Genomic DNA, 6,062 nt, shown 5'->3' with positions numbered 1-6,062 from the left:
TCTATTGGATTATTTACCTTTATCTTGCTGTGGTGCTCAAGTATTTCATAAATTCTGGATATAAGTCCCTTATCTGATATGTTATTACTGAATACTTTTTCCCAGTCAGTGGCCTCCCTTTTTACCCTGCTGGAGAAGTTTTTGGATGTGCATAGGGATTTGAGTCTTAGAAGATCCCATTCATCTATGTTATGAAATTATTTAAAACTATAGTGTATGAAAGAGAGCTGGCAGTAAAATGCCATACGTGAGCCTGGAGGAGTTCTGGACCAGGAAACAAAAAGGTAAATTTGTTAAAAGGGTTGTTGTTGTTTGTTGTTATGTGCCGTCGAGTCGTTTACGACTCATAGCAACCCTATGTACAGCAGCCCTAAACCCTGCTCTATCCTGTGCCAATCGCACTGCCTCTGACACATCCATCCTGATTACCCCAGTCACTGAATTAATCCATTTCATAGAGGGTCTTCCCCTCTTGTTCCGACTCTCCACCCTCCCAAGCTTGATGTCCTTCTCCAAGGACCTGTCCCTCCTTGCAACATGCCCAAAGTATGTCAGACGAATCCCCAGAATCCTTGCCTCCATGGAGTAGCTTAGTTTAACCCTCTCCAGGATGAATCTGTTTGTTTTCTTGGCAGTCCATGGTACATTCAATAGTCTTCTCCAGCACCACAGCTCAAAGGCATCCACTCTGCTTCTGTCCTCCCTAGTCATTGTCCAACTCTCTGATGCATAACAAGTGATTGCAAAGACCATGACCTGTATCTAAGCCTGTATGGCACACCTTAGTCTCCAGAGAGACACCTTGGTAAGGGTAAGTGGTGAAAAATTAATTTGAATTGTGTGAAGATAGTATTTTTTTATGATACTATTTTTCAATGTAAAATTTACTTATATTGATTATTGTACTCTTGAGCAAGAGTATATTTTGAGCGGGAGTATATTTTTATAAGTCTGTGTTGAAATATTTAAGGGTAAAAAGGAAGAAATAAGGCTGAATTTTTTACTCCAGTAGTTAAGATACATACTAGATGCAGTACAGCATATGTCCACAAGATGACACTGTCGCACCAACTTATCAGGTTTGCGTCGGTGTGACTTCTTTCACCAAAAGATGGCTAGTTAGGCTAATTCCCACTTAAGATACCCACTACCAGGGACCTCTTGTGGCCTAGTGATAAGTGATTGCACTGCAATATAAAAGGCATATGGCTTGAATCCAGCAGCTGCTTCGTGAGAGGATGGACAATCTTCCGTGTAATTAGTGCCTCTGAAAACCCACTGGAGGGTCAGCTATGGGTCAGTTCTGACTCCATGGCACACAGCATACTCACAACAATCTGTATGCTGAGCAACTCATTCAAGAAGCTGGGCTTCATGAAGATGAATGTGGTATTAGGGCTGGAGGAAGACCCACCAGCAACCTTTTAACACTGATAACCTTGCTCACTGAGGGTGAGAACTTGAAACGTTTGCTGCAGAAGATGAAAGGCAATGGTCTTCAATATGAATTACATCTCAACATCAAGAAGACAAAAATCTTTACCACTGAGTTGACAGGGAACGTCAGTATAGATGGAGAAAAGACTGACATGGTCAACATTTTCACCTTTCTTGAATACATAATCAACACCCTGGGCACCAGCAGACAAGAATCAAAAGACGTGTTGTTGTTGTTATGTGCCATCAAGTTGACTAAAACTTATAGTGACCCTGTGACTAACAGCTGTAAACCCTGCCTTAGTCTAAGTCAACCTCACCATCTCTGACACACCTGCCCCCATTGCCAAGTCACTGTGTCAATCCATCTCATCTAGGATCTTCCTTTCCTGCAGTGATCCTCTACCCTTCCAAGAATGATAACCTCCAAGGACTGGTCCCTCCTGAAAACATTCCCAAAGCATATGACATTCTTTGCCTTCAAAGAGCAGTCTGGTTTCATCCTCTCCAAGACAGACCTGTTTGTTCTCTTGTCAGTCCATGTAATGTTCAGTATGGTTCTCCAGGACCACAACTCATCAATTCTTCTGTCATCCTTACTCACTGTCCAGCTCCCAAATGCGTAGTGAGCAATTAAGAAGACCATGGCCTGAATCAGGCATACCTTAGTCTCTAGACTGACATTGTTGCTCTTTAGCATTCTGTATCTTGATTTCCTGTCTGCTGATGTCAAGGGTGTTAATTGTGGATACAAGCAAGATGAAATAGGTAACAACTTCAGTCTTTTCTCCATATATCATGTTGATACCTATTAGCCCAGTTGTGAGGATTTTTGTTTTCTTGAGGTTGAAATGCAGTTCCTACTGAAGGCTGCAGTCCTTGATTTTTGCAGCAACCCCTTCAAATCCTCCTCAGTTTTGTCCAGCAAAATTGTGTCATCTGCATAGTACACATTGTTGATGAGTTTTCCTTCAATCCTGAAGCCATATTATTCTTCATAAAGTACAGCCTCCTAAATTATCTGTTAAGCATGTAGATTGAAAAGGTATGGAGAGAGAAGACCTTTATTTTATTTTATTTTTGGTGAGTTGACTCTTTAGAAAATAAAAAATGCTAATAGTTGGAGAAGATCTTTTGCAAGAGATGTATTGGAAAATTTGCTGTCAAGAACCTCTCTCATTAGAAAATAAGAATTCATATTATACAAAAGAAGTGATCCTGGAGGACACCTGAGGGAAATATCTCAGGCACAAAAGGACAAATATTGCATAATGCCACTGTTATAAAACAGGACTAACATGGGGAGTTGGGATAAAACTAAGAAAAGAGGGAATAAATTATGAATACTGCATTGGAGCAGATGAGGAAAAGAACTGTTTAAAAGGAAAATATGATTAGGTGTTATTTGTATGACAACAGTCCAGAGTAAGAGCTGCAGAGCAAAGTGGACTGGGGGCAGGAGGAGGAGGAAATTGGGGATAGGGAGGAAAATGTGCAACAATGAATGAATGGAAATCCAAGTTTTCTGTAAACTTTCATTAAAATATCAATTTAAATTTTTTTTTAATAAAGAACCTCTCCAAAGTGCTAAGGAGCAGTGATGTCAGTAACGACTGTGCTACACCTGATTCAAGCCGTGGTCTTTTTCATCACTTGTTATGTATCTGAGAGATGGATGATGACTAAGAATGATAGAAGACCTAATGCCTTTGACATGTGACATTGGTGGAGAGTACTGAATATCCCGTGGACCAGCAGAAGAACAAACACATATATTTTGGAGAAAGTGAAACCAGGGTGCTCCTTAGAGACAAAAATTGGTGAAACTTCATCCCATATACTCTGGGCATGTTGTTAGGCGGGGCCGCTCTTTTGAGAAGGACTACATGCTTGGAAAGGTCACCAAAGGAGCGGAAGACCCTTAATGAGACGGCTTGACACAGTGACTGCAACAATGGGCTCAAGTGTGTCAGGGATGGTGAGGATGGCAGAGGAGAGGGCACTGTCCGTCTGTTGTTCCGAGGCTTGCTATGAGGTATGGTCTACTTGACAGCACCTATAAACAACATACACACTATTATCCAGTCAGTTTGAACTCATGGAGCCTTATAGGACTGGGTAGAACTACCCCAGAAGGATTTCCAACCTACAAAACCTTACGAAAGCAAACTGACACATCTTGCTCCTGTGAAGCAACTCAAGTTCAAATCATTGACCATTTAGTTAGCAGGTAAGTGCTTTGACCATTTCGCCACCAGGGCCCCTCATTATGGCTAGTTGTTGTTGTTGTTGTTAGATGCCATTGAGCATGACTCATAAAGACCTTATGAACTAAAGATCTAAACTCTGTCTATCCTGCACCATCCTCACACTTCCGACACACAAGAGCTCATTGCAACAGTCATGTTGTCAATCCATCTCAACCCACCAGGCTGAGGGTCTTCCTCTCCTTTGCCGACCCTCCACCCTTCCCAGCATCATGTCCTTCTCCAAGAATAACCCCTCCTAGCAACAAGTCCAAAGTATGTGAGGTGAAGTTTCATCATTCTTGCCTCCATAGAGCTCTTCAGCTGAACCCTCTGCAAGATGTATTTGTTCTTTTGGCTGTCCACGAGATGTTCAGTGCTCTCCTCAGCTCAAAGGATTCAGTTCTTCTTCTGTTGTCTTTATTCACTGTCCAGCTCTCAGATGCATAGCAAGTGATCTGAAAGATTATGGCTTGAATGAGAAGCACCTTAATGCTCAAACTGGCATCATTACTTCTCAATAACTTGGAGACTGCAGATTTTCCCAGTGCAATGCATTTCCTTATTTCCTGACTGCTGGTACCTAGGGTGCTCATTGTGGATCCAACCAAGATGAACTTGTTGACAGTTTCAATCTCCTCTCCATCCATCATGATGCAGCCTTTGGTCCAGTGGGAAGACTCTTTGATTTCTTGACATTGAGATGTAATCCATATTGAAGGCTGCAATCCTTGATCTTCTGCAACAAGTTCTTCAGGTCTCCTCACTTTTAACAAACAAGGTTGTGCCATCTACATAATGTAGATTTTTGATGAGTCTCCTTCCCATCCTCTTCATAGAGTCCAGCTTCTCAGGTAATTTGCTCAGCATACGGATTAAATAGGTTTGGAGAGAGGCTACAACTCTGACACACTCCCTTCTTAATTTTAAACTATGCAGCTAATGATGACAGAAGAATCAATGCTTTTGAGTTGTAGTGCTGGAGAAGAGTCTTGAACATACCATGGACCACCAAGAAAACAAATAGGTCTGTCTTGGAGAGGATGAAATAAAGTTTATCCTTGGAGACTAAGATTTTTGAAGCTCCATCTTACATACTTTGGGTATGTGGCCAGGAGGAACATGTCTTTGGATAAGGACAACATGATTGAAAGGTGGAGGACCAGCACAGGTGAGGAAAACTCCAAATGAGATGGATTGATACAGTCAGTAACTGGGGCCAGGGGGGTATGTGTGTCAGAGTCAGTGAGACTGTCTCAGGACTTGCCAGGCTTCAGAGCTGTTGTACATAGGGTTGCTATGAGTCACAGGCAACTCAACAGCACATAACAATGACTGTGTTCTTCTCTGTCACACAACAGCCAGATATAGGTTTCACATGAGCACAATTAAGTTCTCTGGGACTTTCATCCTTTTCAATGTCAGTCACAACTTGTTATGATCCACACAGTTAAAAGCCTTTGCATAGTCAATAAATCACAAATATTCTTCTGGTATTCTTTACTTTCAACCAAGATCAATCAGATGACATTAGTAATGATATCCCTGGTGCCACAGACTCTTGTAAATCCTGCTTGAAATTCTGGCAGTTCTTTATATATATACTGTTCCAGCCATTTTTAAAATAACCGTTGGCAGTATTTTGTTTGCATGTGATATTAATGATATTGTTCAATAGTTTCCACATTCTGTTGGATCACCTTTCTTGGGAATGGGAACAAATATGGACCTATTCCAATCTGTTGGTCAGGCAGCTGTTCTCCAGCTACTCCATCCATTTCCTGGCATAGACGAGTGAGTGCTTCCAGTGCTGCATCTGTTAATTGAAAGAATTCAATGGTATTCCATCAATTCCTGGAGACTTGTTTTTTGCTAATGCCTTCAATGCAGCTTCCACTTCCTCCTTCATTTCTGTTGGCTCCTGTTCATATGGTACTTTTTTTGTTTTTCAGTCTCAATCAGTTCTTTCTGGTACAGTGATTCTGTATACTCCCTCCATCCTCTTTTGATCCTTTCTGGGTCGTTCAATATATTGCCCACAGTATCTTTCAGTATTGCAAATTGAGGTTTCATTTTGTTTTTCAGTTCTCTCCACTCAGCTTGATAAAGGCAGAGCAAGTTCTTCCCTCTTTATTCTCAAATTCCAGTTTGGAGCCCACTGTGTGAAACAGTTGGATTCTGAATAATAGGTTGTTTTTATTTAATTGAAAGTCTTATGTAAACTGGTCATTTTTAAAAATTTTGTTAACAATCAAATGTAAGCTTACTGGGTATTTAGGTTTAGTTAATCAGCTGTGGGCTGGAAGTCTCTTTTTTATTTTTTTATTTTTAATTTTTTTAGGGTTTCCAGTCATTCATTGTTGCACTTTTCTCCCTACC

Source organism: Elephantulus edwardii, unplaced genomic scaffold (genome assembly GCF_000299155.1).
Source record: "Elephantulus edwardii isolate Elephantulus edwardi_28Jun2011 unplaced genomic scaffold, EleEdw1.0 scaffold00130, whole genome shotgun sequence".
Lineage (NCBI taxonomy): Eukaryota > Metazoa > Chordata > Mammalia > Macroscelidea > Macroscelididae > Elephantulus > Elephantulus edwardii.
The sequence above is the reverse complement of the archived record's forward strand: the minus strand, read 5'-3'. Positions refer to the sequence as shown.